The sequence below is a fragment of the Berghia stephanieae genome, chromosome 11 (genome assembly GCF_034508935.2).
Source record: "Berghia stephanieae isolate SIO BIC M18660-M18661 chromosome 11, UCSD_Bste_1.3, whole genome shotgun sequence".
Taxonomy (NCBI): domain Eukaryota; kingdom Metazoa; phylum Mollusca; class Gastropoda; order Nudibranchia; family Aeolidiidae; genus Berghia; species Berghia stephanieae.
In genome coordinates, this window is record NC_088370.1 from 42,621,134 (window position 1) to 42,636,462 (window position 15,329).

Consider the following 15,329-nt stretch of genomic DNA (forward strand, 5'->3'; position numbering starts at 1 on the left):
TTTTTTGGGATGTTATTTTTTCTTGTATTTTTCTTTCTTGCTTTGTCTGGTAACTTTCACACACACACACACACACACACACAAACACGCACACACACACACACACACACACACACACACTTGTTCAGATCTTTATCTTATATAAAAGTAGAATTATCAGTGTCGATTCAAATTACGATTTGGGATCGAATCACTTTGTTGGCAGGAAACTGACAGAAGTTGTAATTCCGAGGGAAGGACTTTCTCTTTCGGTTGCTGTTCGGTTCGGCAACTGGAAGCCAGTGAGTTGCATTCCTTTTGCTGTGATAAAACGAGACCGACTGAGATAAAAAGTCAAAAAGAAAGCAAGACGGACCGGAGAGGAAAATGAATGCACTCAGTTTGCAGCCATACGCTGGAAAATAAAATCCCATCGTATCAGATATGCAGTCATCTCCAAACTTCTATTCAACCACGGTGCTTGTTTAGTGCTTGTGATTTTAGGGTATTCCTGGAATGTAAATAAATAGATACATTTCTATAACTCTATTCACATTGTCGTTGTTTAGACAAGAAATTCTTCCATTCTCTGTGGAACCAAGGGGGGGGGGTACTTTAAAGAAAATAAAAAGCTATATCATTTGTGACCCAGCGTGCCAATACAGTTTTTGGATTGGATACATTATTATGTTGAGATGAGTTGGACCCAGAAACGTGGATTTAGGTATGAAAAAAAGGAAATTAAAGACTACCGTAACGAGTTTGTTTGTTTGTTTGTTTGTTTGTTTGTTTTTGCTTTTTGTTTGTATGTTTTTGCAATGCTAAAAATAGTATTTTAATGCTCCATCATATGGAAGTAAATAACTAAGTGTAATTGAGTGTAAGCTTCAATTTAAGAAACGAAAACGGATAATGTGGACGTTTCTGGTTTCCCCTTTATCAACAAAACAGGAAGAATGAAACGCTACAGACAAATGAGATAATTATCTGATTCATCTGAAGTGATTCTTTCATCTTGTTTTGTTGATAAAGGGGAAACCCGAAACGTCCATATTATCTGTTTTCGTCTATTGAATTGAAGCTTTCATTCAATTTCACATTGATATTTATTTCTTTGAGCTTCGAACCGCGACATTAACATTCCTCATAATATGGAAGAGAAATTAACCACGAGTTTCATGAATTATCGTTAGATTTTTTTATAAATGGCGTGCTTTTTCCTTGTTTTTCTTAGCTGTTGAAAAAACTGTGTCAAGCTCCGAATCAATTTGTCTTAACTGAATCAAGATTTTGGACCATATTGAGACCATAACAAAAAAGTTTTCTTCTTTACGACCTTTAAAAAACGACTCTAAAACCGCTGTCATAAAATTCTAGATTTTACACGGTGAAATATGTAAACAAGTTACGCACCACAGATTAGAAGATGAATTCATCGTAAAGCTGTGAAAATAAATCTTCTTGTGTCTATCTATACGCCATTAAAGAGGACGGCTATGGAATTGGAATTTCACAATCAACCATGAGACGCTGCTTATCAAAATACGACAGAGAGATCACAAATTATGTGGAACGACGTGGTAGGAAAAGGATCCAAGACAGCTTTGATGTGGATATCATCCAAAGATGGATGGAGCTGGGTGAGCGTACACACACATCTGACAAAATGTTGGACGTCTGATCATTCGGGCAGAAAAAGGCCCATGGGTTCCTTAAAGAGGAACATTGTCATTCTTGCAGGTGGTGAAGATATTTGATATTTAAAAGGATGTAAAGTCTTCCGGAAAGTAGAGAATATCATTCTGGGGTCAATGCAAATATGTCTGAAGATGGCTATAACCCATTTGCTGCCTTCCCTCGAAGCATCCAGCTGTATTGTATTGGACAACGCTACCATTCGGTGGCCCATGATCACTTCAAGGCTCCAACTTTAGCAAATATAAAAGCTGACATAATTTCCTGGCTTCAATCAGGCAGCACTACATATTCTGACCATTAATCAAAGGGCTAACTATACTCCTTAGTAAAATGAAATGAACCAGATCCAGTTTTCAAAGCAGACTGTCCAACCAGGGAGTTTTTACACGAGGTTGCGCGACTTCTCCCATATCACTGTGAGCGCAATCCAATCGAGGTCATTGGGTCTAAGTAGAAGGAAAGAAACACCAAATTTACTCTCACCGACGACTGAATTAAATGATTTAACAAGGGAAGACTGGGAAAGGCATGCTTCAACCTTCGCAAATTGGAGGAAAATTACATTTGATTGGATAGAATGATGCTCAAAATCTTTCGTGGTCTTTCCAGTTCCCTTTTTAATCATCCTCGTCATCAGAATGTGATGATTGATGTGTCCAGTATTTCTTGGTTGTTGTTGTTGTTATTATTTTTCCAACAGAGACAACGCTCTTCGCGGCCAGGTACTCATCAATTTTACACCTGAGTGCGGTGAGAGAATGTGAGCAGATTCTGCTGAAGAGCTCCCCTGGTATGGATAGGAGTGTTATCCCTCTATAGTTTTTCCATGGATAGGAGTGTTATCCCCTCTATAGTTTTTCCATAGATAGGGGTTTTATCCCTCTATAGTTTTTCTATGGATAGGAGCGATATCCCTCTATAGTTTTTCTATAGATAGGAGCGATATCCCTCTATAGTTTTTCCATAGATAGGAGTGTTATCCCTCTATAGTTTTCCATGGATTGGAGCGATATCCCTCTATAGTTTTTCAATAGATTGGAGCGATATCCCTCTATAGTTTTTCCATGGATAGGAGTGTTATCCCTCTATAGTTTTTCCATAGATAGGAGTGTTATCCCTCTATAGTTTTCCATGGATTGGAGCGATATCCCTCTATAGTTTTTCATGGATTGAAGCGTATCCCCTAATTTTTCTGAATAGAGCGATATCCCTCTATAGTTTTCATGGATGGAGCGATATCCCTCTATATTTTTTCCATGGATAAGAGCGATATCCCTCTATAGTTTTTCTATGGATAGGGGCGATATCCCTCTACAGTTTTTCTATGGATAGGAGCGATATCCCTCTATAGTTTTTCTATGGATAGGAGCAATATCCCTCTACAGTTTTTTCCATTCATCTAATTTCCCTGTCTTTGGAATATCTACTATGAGACCTTCTATCCAGTCCTTGGGAATTATTTCCGATTTCCGTATCTTTTTTATCTTTGTGCGGCTATGCGGTCTTGTGGTATGACACTCGCTTTCGGATCAGCAGGTCCTGGGTTCGAGCCTCGCTCGGCGCATAGTTGAGTCCTTGGAAAATATCTCTTTACTTACATTTTGTCTTCGTACTCAGGTGTAAAACGAGTACCTGACCGTTAACAGCGTTGTCTCTGTCGGGAAAATTGGATCAACGTCGTACTTTATGTTACGAGTTGCTGTTGATCAGCGACATTTTGTGAAGCGCTTTGAGCACTTTTCGTGGATATTGCGCTATATAAATGCTCAATTTTAAAAACAAATCTTTTCTAACAAAGTGTGTAGTTTCTTGGCGATTATAGTTGGATTTGATTTCAATGCTTCTGGTGGAATAAAATCTGGACCCGCTGCCTTTTGACATTTCAATTGGCTTCAACAGCCATGACGTCATTTCCCTCGTAATGACGCATAGTATCTACGTAACTGGTTCTACACTATCGGAATAATGACGGTCACCCTTATGGAATACTTCTCCGACGAGCATTTTAAAGCCAAACGATAATGGTATAGATGGAACGAAACTGACGTCATTCAGCTTTTTGTTATTGTTTTTAGAAATCCATTATAAGGATTAGTTCTCACTAAATGATATCAACCAAAACTCTAAACGCGTAAGGGTTACACATAGTTTTGTGTGTTGGCTCATTATAATAATAAGTATTTTACCTAACGCATAGCATCAATTAATTGGGGGCGTGGATAATATAATATACAAGATGTAAATATAGCATGTAATTCATCGTCTATTGAACGCATTCCCATAAAATTATTCGTTAAACACTCTATGTTTTCAAAGCACTTAATGAGGAGCCAACAGCAACACTCAACAAGTTTGGCAAGACATGACGCCTGTTAGGCGATAATACAATTAATTTATTATCAGACAGAAACAACACTGTTAAACGAATGTGTACTCATTTAACACCAGAGTACAGTGAGAGAATTTGAATGAATAGCCTTTTCCAAGGACCCAACAATGCTCTGTTCAGAGCGTGACTCGAACCCTGGACCTTATGTGTCATACCAAAAATACATAGCCTCACAAAAAGCCTATTTAAATTTAATGAGACGCAATGCATATGTGGTGTGTATTCAATACATTTAAAGCATCGCCGTTGCTTTTGTTATTGATTTATTTGTACAAAACCTTTAGTAAAATATATCTATTATTTAGTCTCGATCACAAGTCAGTAGTAGAACAAACTTTGAAAAATCATGCTTAAGACGATTTTAGCCAGAAAACTCGTCCTGCAAACATCAAGCGATTAAACTGAATCTCATTTTGTCAAAAACTCTCTCAAATATGGGTCATCTTTGAATTCTACCTTGAAGTCTCAGCTTTGCGAGTTTTTGACAAGATGACCGTTGCTTTTAATCGATCTGTAATTAAACGACATGTTTTTTGGCATTATTATTATTATTATTATTATTATTATTATTATTATTATTATTATTGTTATTATTATTATTATTATTATTATTATTATTATTATTATTATTATTATTATTATTATTATTATTATTTTATTTTATTATTATTATTATTATTATTATTATTATTATTATTATTTATTATTATTATTATTATTATTTTATTATTATTATTTTATTATTATTATATTATTGTTATTTATTATTATTATTTATTATTATTTTTTTATTATTATTATTATTATTATTATTATTTATTATTATTATTATTATTATTATTATTATTATTATTATTATTATTATTATAATACATTATTATATATATTATATTATTATATTATATCTATTATATTATCATTATCATTATATATATATATATTATATATTATTATATTATTATTATTATTATTAATTATTATTTTATATTATTATTATATTATTATTATTATTATTATTATATTATTATTTTATATTATTATTATTATATTATTATTATTTATTTATCTATTTTATATTATTATTATTATTAATTATTTTATTATTATTATTATATTATTATTTATATTATTATTATTATTATTATTATTATTATATTATTATTATTATATATTATTATTATTATTAATTATATATATTATTATTATTATATTATTATTATTATATATTATTATTCTATTTATTATTATTATTATTATTATTTTATTATTATTATTATTTATTATTATTATTATTATTATATTTTATTATTATTATTATTATTATTATTATTATTATTATTATTATTATTATATATTATTATTTATTATTATTTATTATTATTATTTTATTTTATTATTATTATTATTATTATTATTATTATATATTTATATATATTTAACATTATAAGCGGAATACGATTTTACTGTAACCTAACACAATTCCTTATGTTCATGATTGCTAAATGATAGAGGACGGCTATGTGGTCTAGTGGTATGACACTCGCTTTCGGATCGGGTTGGAGACTCGATCGGCGCAGAGTTGAGTCCTGGAAAAGTGGGATGCTATTCTGACAGTATGTCATTGATATCTCTTTCACATCTCATAAGGTAGTTTTGAGAGATTCAAATCTAGATGCATCCATTTCGTTCGTGGAGAGTATTCAAAATAAGTATTCTCATCTCAGCTTTCTGGAGATAATTTCGAATCAACACGTATTGAAGCCATGGTATTTTTTCATTTTCTATAAGAAATAACGTTTATTGACTGACTCAATCCTAGAGATTTTTGCTACTTTTCAAAATAGGCTTCAACAATCGTTGAAAAACTTCCATCGTAACGACGCATAGTAACTTAGCAACTGGTTCTAAACTATCAGGAAAATGGCGGACGCCCTTAAGAAATACGTCTCCGACGAGCATAAAAGTATATCCAGAGGAGAAAAACGTTATAAATCTGATCATGTTTTGACTTTTATACATTCTGATCACATGACTTGTGAAAAAGTTCTAGCCAGCATGAATAATAAAAAGTACCCATTTTCTTTGTTTAGAACCAAGCTGCTCGTTGTTAGGCGGACGTGACATCAGACTATTGAATCCTATTAGAAAAAAATGTATTAAAAAATTGAGCATGTACATAGATAATTTTGAAAATTAAATACAGTAGCTTTGATATTACGCCTATAATTTGTCTCAGAAAAATGTAATAAATAGGCACGGGGTAAAAGTAACCCGGGTAAACTACGGATATGATCGGTGTTAGGGTTGAGTGCGTTAACGACGACTTAGTTGGATTAAAATAACACAACAGATTCTCTCTGAGCCAACCCAAGTCTCCTTACTTTTCACCGAGTTAAAGAGAGTTTTTATATAGGGCAATATCCTCTCGAAGTCTCAAGGAGCTTTACAAGCGTCAAAGAAAGAAATGTCAATAGCATTGGCGCATTTTCTGAGATATTGAAATTGAGAAATGGTGCTGCTTCATACATGCTTTTATTCAAAATTATAATACATACATCTTATAAAATATAATAATATTAAGATTTAAATTGAGGCTGTGGTCTTGTCGTATGACACTCGCTTTCGAATCGGAAGGTCTTGGGTTCGAGGCTTGCTCGGCGCATAGTTGAGTCCTTCAAAAAAACTCGTTACTCACATGCTCTCAGCGTATTCAGGTGTAAAATGAGTATCTGGTCGTCAACAGTGTTGTCTCTGTCGAAAAAAAATTATAATATCGCCTAATAGGTGTAAAGTCTCGTTCTACATTTTACGTGTTGCTGTTGGTCACGGACCCTTTGTAAAGCGTTTTGAGCATGTTTAGTGGATATTATACTATATAAAAGTTCAATAAAAAAGGTAATTAAATAATGAAATAAATATAATCGGGGATTGATATTTTTTGCTTTGAACTAAATCGCCGGCATCTGTGTCACCATAATGTCTATGTGAAACGTTACAATAAGTAGTTTTCGGTAACAATTTGTTTCTTCATTCCACAGCAGCGCGAATGCATTTCCCTTCACATCGGCCAGGCCCGAGTCCGATCTGGAAATTCATGCTGGGAGCTATACTGCCTTGAGCACGACATTCAACCAGATGGTAATCTGCCCCAATGTTATAGGGACAATACATGTCACAGCTTTTTCAGCGAGTCGCACAGCGGAAAACACGTACCTCGGGCCGTTTTTGTGGATCTAGAGCTGACGACATTGATAAGGTACGAACAGATTGTTATCGCCGTTTATACGACAAGGAGCAGTTCGTGACGCACAAAGAATGTGCCGGTAGCTGTTATACGCGTGGCCATTACACTGTTGGTAAAGCAATTGTAGATCCGGTGATTGATAGTATCCGCAAGAAGACAGAAGAATGCAGTTCATTTCAGGGGTTTCTGCTGTTCCACAGTTTTGGTGGAGGCACTGGATCTGGTTTCACCTCTCTCCTTCTTGAACGTCTTTCTTGGGAATATGGAAAAAAGTCTAAATTAGAATTTGCCATCTACCCAGCCCCCAAAGTATCATCGGCTATAGTTGAGCCATACAATTCTATTCTAACAGCGCCCGCGGCTCTGGAGTATTTTGACTGTTCCTTTATGATTGACAACAAGGCCATCTATGATATCTGCAGGGACAAGCTCGATTTCGAGACCCCAAGGTTAACCACTATGAATCATCTGATCTGTCATATTGTGTCTTCATTCACGGCATCTCTAAGATGGGAAGGCTCTTTAAATAACAGTCTTGACGAAATACAGGGCAACCTTGTACCATTCCCTCGTATACACTTCCCGCTGACATCATACGCTCCGGTTATCTCTGTTAACAAGGTGTACTCTCAACAAATCACTGTCCCTGATATCACCAACGCCTGTTTTGAGCCGTCTCACCAGATGGTCAAGTGTGACCCACGGCATGGCAAAAATATCGCATGCTGTATGCTCTATCGTGGTGATGTGGTCCAAAAATATTTCAGTGCTGCCATTGCTGATATTAAAGCAAAAAGGTCATTCCAATTTGTCGATTGGTGCCTGACAGGGATAAAACCCGGAATTATCTACAAGACACCAACTGTCATTCCAGGAGGAGGTTTGGCCAGAGCCAGTATCGAGTTGTGCATGTTGAGTAACACAACAGTTATTGCCGACGCCTGGGCTAGACTTACCAGCAAGTTTGACCTCATGTACAAGAAAAGGGCATTTGTTCATAGGTTCGTGTGGGATGGGATGGAGGAAGGAGAGTTTATGGAGGTCCGTGAAGAATTGGCAGCGTTGGAGAAGGACTACGGAGAGATGAAAAACGACTGAAGATAGTTGAAGATAGTGGAGATGAAGGCTAAAGATGAAGAGATACGTATATATCTGTTTAAAGCATATACCTTTTTCTGCAGTCCTTGTGAGCTTGGAATTGTTACGAAAAAAGACCACACGTTCGCATACAATCATTTTAGAATTAACCTTTTGTGTACAATCTTTTGACCTAACAGTTAGTTATCTAAGCCTTAGAAGATCCAATAATATTGAATATTGGACAAAAATTAAATCAAATCCCAGTATACGCCGCAAAATCAATTATTGCAATCGTGTCTTCCATCACCTTATATCTGTTTTACAAAATATGTTTCTGTCTTTCTTTTGGAATAAGACTACTTGGTTATGTTCTGGTCCTGGGAAACAATCAAATGTATGGTTACGGTTTTTAGAGATGATATTTTTGTCCTGTAAATTTCATCCCTTTTAAGCACGGTATTATTCTTCTTTTTACATATTCATGATTTGTATAAATTTGAGTCTGTTCCTACTTGAACCAAATTCTAGAACTTTCCCATATTCATCCTTTACTGGCGCCAATGTGATCTAAATGTGTTTCCGGTGCCATAACGCTCTTAAAAACAATCAAAATAAACAAATCGAATTGTGCTTGTGATTTGTACCTCTATATTAAAAAAACTTCAGATGGTCTTTATTGTGATGAATACAACAATAAACCAGGTTACCCAACGTGTACATATTTTGCTAATCTGACAACCAAAAGCAATAGAGAACAACATTATGTGTTGTCATAATACTGGTTTAAATCTCCTTAGAAGTGTGAAACCAGTTCTACTGACCACAGGATACATACCTTGTGTAACTGATCTGCTTTCAGAGGTGACATCTTATTTTCCAGCCTTAACAAATGCAGGTCTTCATAAATATTAGGCATCTTTGCTCTTTTAACCGTAATCATAAAAGTCTGATTATATACATTGCTGATTCAAGGGTATTTAATGCAAAAATTGAAGATTTAATCAAATTGTCGAGAGAACTCGCTTAAACATTGTCAATTTGTAGAACATTTTTCGTTAGGTTCAGAGTATTCCAATTACAAATATGAGACCATAACAATTTTGGTTATCATATTTAGAAAATTGTGCACGTCGGTTGTGCCATCTAAACGACATGACAGAGTCTTTAAATAAAACTGAATTAAACAAACTTATTTTGAAAGTTAAGATTGACTATATACACATACATTGGATATGTGAGTACTGCGCGACAGGGAAAAATGATTCTTAAAAATACCGCGTATATATTAAACATAATTGTGTGTGTGTGTGTGTGTGTGTTGTGTATTTATATAATTATATGTATTATATATATATTTCTATCTTTCAAAAAAATTGATCATTATGATTATCACTATAATGTCTTTGGTTAATCGGAAACGTAAATTAAGTGGAGGCGTTTCTCTGTGCGGAAGGGGGGGGGGGGGAGGCGGGGTCATTTCATTTGCTTTGTTTTCTTTTGTCGTCTACTTATGACTTCTTTCTCTTTTTTTTATATTTTTCCTCTCTTTCAATCTATTTACTCCCTCTTTCCTCTCTCTATCCTCTCTGTCACTCTCTCTCTTTCTTTCTCTCTCTCTCTCTCCTCTCGCTACTCCCTAAAAATTCTATCATTCTCCGCTATCTCTCACTTTTGTCTCACTCTTCTACGCCTCCTCCCACCATATTCTATCTCTCCTCTCTCTCCTCTCTCTCTCTCCTCCATCTCTCCTCTCTCTACTATGTCTCCTAGCTCTCCCCCCTCTCTCTCTCTCTCTCTCTCTCTCCCTCTCTCTCTCTCTCTCTCTCTCTCTCTCCCTCTCTCTCTCTCTCTCTCTCTCTCTCTCTCTCTTTCCTCCTTCATTCCGTAGAATACACGCAATCACATACACACGTACACACACACTTATATATATGTATATATGTATACACACACACACACACACACAATATATATATATATATATATATATATATATATATTATAATATATATAATATATATATTATATATAAACATTTGAAAGATAATTAAGATAGTTTGACTTCTACAACGTTGTTATCGAGCGTTGCTCTCATCAGGAAGTGGAAGTGAAAGTAGATTATGTGTTTTTCGTATTTTTATAGATTCGTGTTTATGGAGGTTCGTAATTACATAAAAGGTGTTTGTTTCTATGTCTGCACGAGGAAGTTAGTTCGTTTCTTCTGTTGAGTGTTGCTATGTTCGGTTTAGTGATGATGAAGAATTTTTCTTCCAAGCAGAGGTTGCAAATCTTAGAAGAGGGGGGAGTACGACTGTGCTCTCTGCTCTGGAGATGATTTCCATGTGATGCTGTGTTGTATGTTTTTTACTTTGAGGTTCCAAATGTGTTCGCTTAGTGTAGTAGAATGTCGTTTGTGTATGTTTCTGAAAGAAGATGTATGCAGGCTGTATCTGGTTTTCAATGGACACTCGGTGAGGCCAATGTATGTTTATTGTTTTGGTGTGTCTTGTCGTGTCACCGTGGCTTGATAAATTACGTTTTGAGTCAGGCAATTGCCGTTTAGTGGGCATGTTGTCTGGGTCCTACAGTTGCATTTTTTCTCTAGGTTGTTGCTGGGCTGATCTGGCTGTGATAGTTTTCGGTTATTACCGAGTTATAGTTGCTCACCGAACGGACACCGAACGAACGACTTACCGATCACGTGATCAGTTTTTTCTCGCGTCCTCTCGTCTTATCTCGTCACTCCGGAATAGAAAGAAGAGGCGGAGCTTATATGATATAACGCAATGAAAGTTCTGTCCGATGACGGGTGGGGGGATATCACCTCTCCAAAACTTACCTTATTTTATGAGATCTGGAGATTCTTATCCAATCATCGATTGCTCGTTTGACAGTTCGCTTGTGAACAGTTAGGAGTTTGTATACATCAAAGAGTACCGCTGACCGATGGGTAAATAGTGATTGTGTAACCCAAAAGCCCTGCCGACTCGACTGCAAGGTCTTGTATGTAATAGTTGCGTCACCATATCAACGCTCAGGAGGACTCTCAGTATATATATATTAAAAAAACAAACAACGCTTTTGAATCACACGAGATACATCGGTGTGCTCGTCGCATTGAGAATTGAAAAATGAGATATAAATCAAGAAAACCGACCGGAAAAAAAGAAACTATCATTAAATTTAAAAAATTGAGCAATATTTTTTTTCAAAATCAATCTACTAGAAAAAAATTTTTATTTCTAAACCTATTTTTGTGAATCAAAGATAAATGTTCTCCTTTTTGCAAGCTGATTCAACAATGTGGTTTTCAAATTTATCGTATATGTAATCATTTGAAAGCTCCCGAGAAAGGTATTTTTGTGTAATCTCTTTCACACACACGCGCGCACACACACACACACAAACACACACACAAACATATACAAACAATACACAAACAATACACATCCCTGGTCATCTATTGCCTATATTATTAATGTTAATATATACATCCCATGCTGAGTGTCACTACCCCCCTCCCACCCCCCAACCATTTCCACCATCCAAGTACCAGCGGCCTTTTCTCTTTGATTTCGTATCATGGTCTACCGAAGCCCAACCCCTCGATCGTTTGTGGGTCAACCCCCCCCCCCCCTCCCCCCACCTTCAACCGTAATCAATTTATAATTTTCTCTCTGTATAGAGCGCCACGTGCACAATTATATACTATTGAATGACACTGACCTTGCTCCTCCCCTAACACAAGCCAACAGCAACCCAAGCTATCCTCTATCACGTGACCTTAGATCCGATGCTGCATACCGCTTGAGAGTCTTCACTATCCAGATCTCGTTCATGGTCACGTGAGAAGGCTATATCCGTTCGGGTTCGGCGTTCGGCGTCTCGTTCGACCCGATTTCGTTAAAAGCCTATTGTTGGATGATGAAACGACCTCCATAAACACGAATCTATAAAAATACGAAAACACAATAATCTACTTTCACTTCCACTTCCTGATGAGAGCAACGCTCGATAACAACGTTGTAGAAGTCAAACTATCTTAATTATCTTTCAAATGTTTATAAAAAGCTCCTTTTATACTAAAGTTGAGCACTATTATTTCATGGTTTTTGTTTTATAATATATATATAATATATATATATATATATATATATATATATATATATATATTTATATATATATACATATATTATATATTATTTATATTATATTGTTATATTTAATATTATTTTATATATATATATATATATATATATATATATATATATTATTTAAATATATATATTATATATATATATTATATTTTAAGTAAAACTATGATCTGTTCTAAAATATTGTTTCGAATATTCGCTCTCATCCTTTTGAGAGCGAATGCCCGAAAGAATATTGTAGTTGAACATAATTATACTTGAAATACTTTATAAATAAATCCTGTTAACAAACACGTGAATGGAATATTATTATTTCATGACCAAATACAAACACACACACGTACACACACACACACTAGTAGTAGTAGGAGTAATAGAAGCACTAGTATAGTAATAGTAGTAGTAGTAGTAGTAGTAGTAGTAGTAGTAAGTAGTTGTTGTGTGTTGTTGTATGTAGTTAGTAGTGTGTGTAATAGTATTTAGTAGTAGTAGGTAGTTAGTAGTTAGTAGTAGTAGTATAGTAGTAGTTAGTAGTAGTAGTAGTAGTAGTAGTAGTAGTAGTAGTAGTAGTAGTGTAGTGTAGTTAGTAGTGTGTTGTTGTGGTAGTAGTTGTTAGTGTGTATATAGTTAGTAGTAGTAGTAGTAGTAGTAGTAGTAGTAGTAGTAGTAGTAGTAGTAGTAGTAGTAGTAGTAGTAAGTAGAGTTAGTAGTAGTAGGTAGTAGTAGTAGTAGTAGTAGTAGTAGTAGTTTAGTAGTAGTAGTAGTGTAGTGGTAATAGTATTAGTAGTTAGTAGTAGGTAGTAGTAGTAGTAGTAGTAGTAGTAGTAGTAGTAGTATAGTAGTAGTAGTAGTAGTAGTAGTAGTAGTAGTAGTAGTAGTAGTAGTAGTAGTAGTTGTGGTAGTAGTTGTAGTGTAGTAGTAGTAGTAGTAGTAGTAGTAGTAGTAGTAGTATAGATAATAGTAGTATATAATAATATAATATATAATAATAATAATAATAATAATAATAATAATAATAATAATAATGGTATACATTTATAGTGCGCCATCCCTTCATCAGGAGGGCTTTGGGCGCATGACATAGATTAACTTAATCATGAAGCCCTAACACAGTACACGAACAACGCTAATTATACACATAATCAAAAGAAAGCCTGTCGGAATAAGAATGTCTTCAATCGACGCTTGAATTCCTCTTGTGAAGACGAATAACGTATCTCTAGTGGTAGTAAATTCCACAACCTTGGACCAGAATGCTGAAACGCGCGTTCACCTGCCTTCACTCGACAGCGGGGTGTTTTCAATTTGAGGTCGTTCGTTGATCGAAGCGATCGCTGTGGGTTATACCGTTCAACGAGGTTTGAGAGATATGCTGGTGACGAGTACTCCAGTCATTTGAAAACGATAGTTGAAGATTTATATTTAATGCGCTGCTCCACTGGCAGCCAATGCAGCTGCTGTAGTAATTCGGGAGCTGCAGTTTTTCTCTCTTTCTGTAGTACAACGCGGGCTGCCATGTTTGTTTATTTTGTCCTTTGTGAGACCAACAAACAGTGCATTGCAGTAGTCCATTTTCGGGAATATCAAAGATGTTCACCAATTTGTTGCAAGTTTCCCTATTAATAAATGGTCTGATTGTTCTGATATTTCTTAGAATGCAGATAGCACTTGTTCTCACATTGTTAATATGTTTGTTCATAGACAGATCACTCTCTAAGGTGATGCCGAGATTTTTTGCTGATGTTGTGCGTTGTATTTTGTCATTATCGTTGATTGTCAGTGCCAGTGTAAATGGATCTGTCTTTTTATTTGAACTAGCAATGAATAAGGCTTCAGTCTTGTCGCCATTTAATTTTAATCTATTTGAAGACATCCATCTCATCACATGGTTAATGCATTGTTCGTAAACAGTTATCTTTGAAGCTATATCGGATTGCAAACACATGCTATATATCTGGGTATCGTCGGCGTACATATGGTAAGCGAGAGAATGTTGCTCTAAGATTCTCACAACAGGGGAAGTGTAAAGTACAAAAAGGACTGGACCTAAAACGGATCCTTGAGGTACACCAAAATAAAGGTCACGATCTGACAAAGTTACTTCCCCAATTAAAACTGATTGAGTTCTTTGAGTAAGATATGATGCAAACCAGTTTAGAGCAGTGCCCGATATGCCGAAAGTAACTTGTAGCCTTCGAAGTAGATGGCATGGTCGATGGTGTCAAAGGCCGCCGAAAGATCGAGAAGACTAAGGATGGTGGTTTTTCCTTGATCAATAATTTGCAGCAAGTCATTTGTGATTCTCATCAATGCTGTTTCTGTGCTATGATTTTGCCGATAGGCCGATTGAAAGCACTCATCGAGGTTATTATGTTTCACATGACAAGAAAGTTGTTTTAGTACAATCTTTTCTAGAATTTTGGAAATGAATGGTAGATTTGATACAGGCCTAAAGTTTTTTTTAAATTATCACTGTCAAGTCCCGCTTTCTTCAACAATGGCTTCACCAATGCTTTCTTGAAGCTTTCTGGAACAACTCCATCCCTTAATGATTGATTAATCAATTCAGTGATGTAAGGTGCAAGTTCATCAATACACTCCTTCAAAATGGATGTTGGTAAAGGGTCGAGCCTACATGATTTGCTAGGACTAGAGAGAATCGTTTTCTTTGTGTCATTTATTGAAATTTCTTTGAAAGATGTTAAGGGTTCACCATAAAAGAAACAAGTGAGGTTTATATTCTGCTCGTCGTGTTTCGTTCTGTGGCTCAAGTTTCACTCCGTAT

At 35.3% G+C, this 15,329-nt stretch overlaps 1 pseudogene; it reads left to right on the plus strand.

The window, feature by feature from the left end:
- Window positions 1–1,544: 1,544 nt before the first annotated feature.
- LOC144956442 (tubulin alpha chain-like) lies at window positions 1,545–8,408 on the plus strand (annotated as a pseudogene).
- The last annotated feature ends 6,921 nt before the right edge of the window (window positions 8,409–15,329 follow it).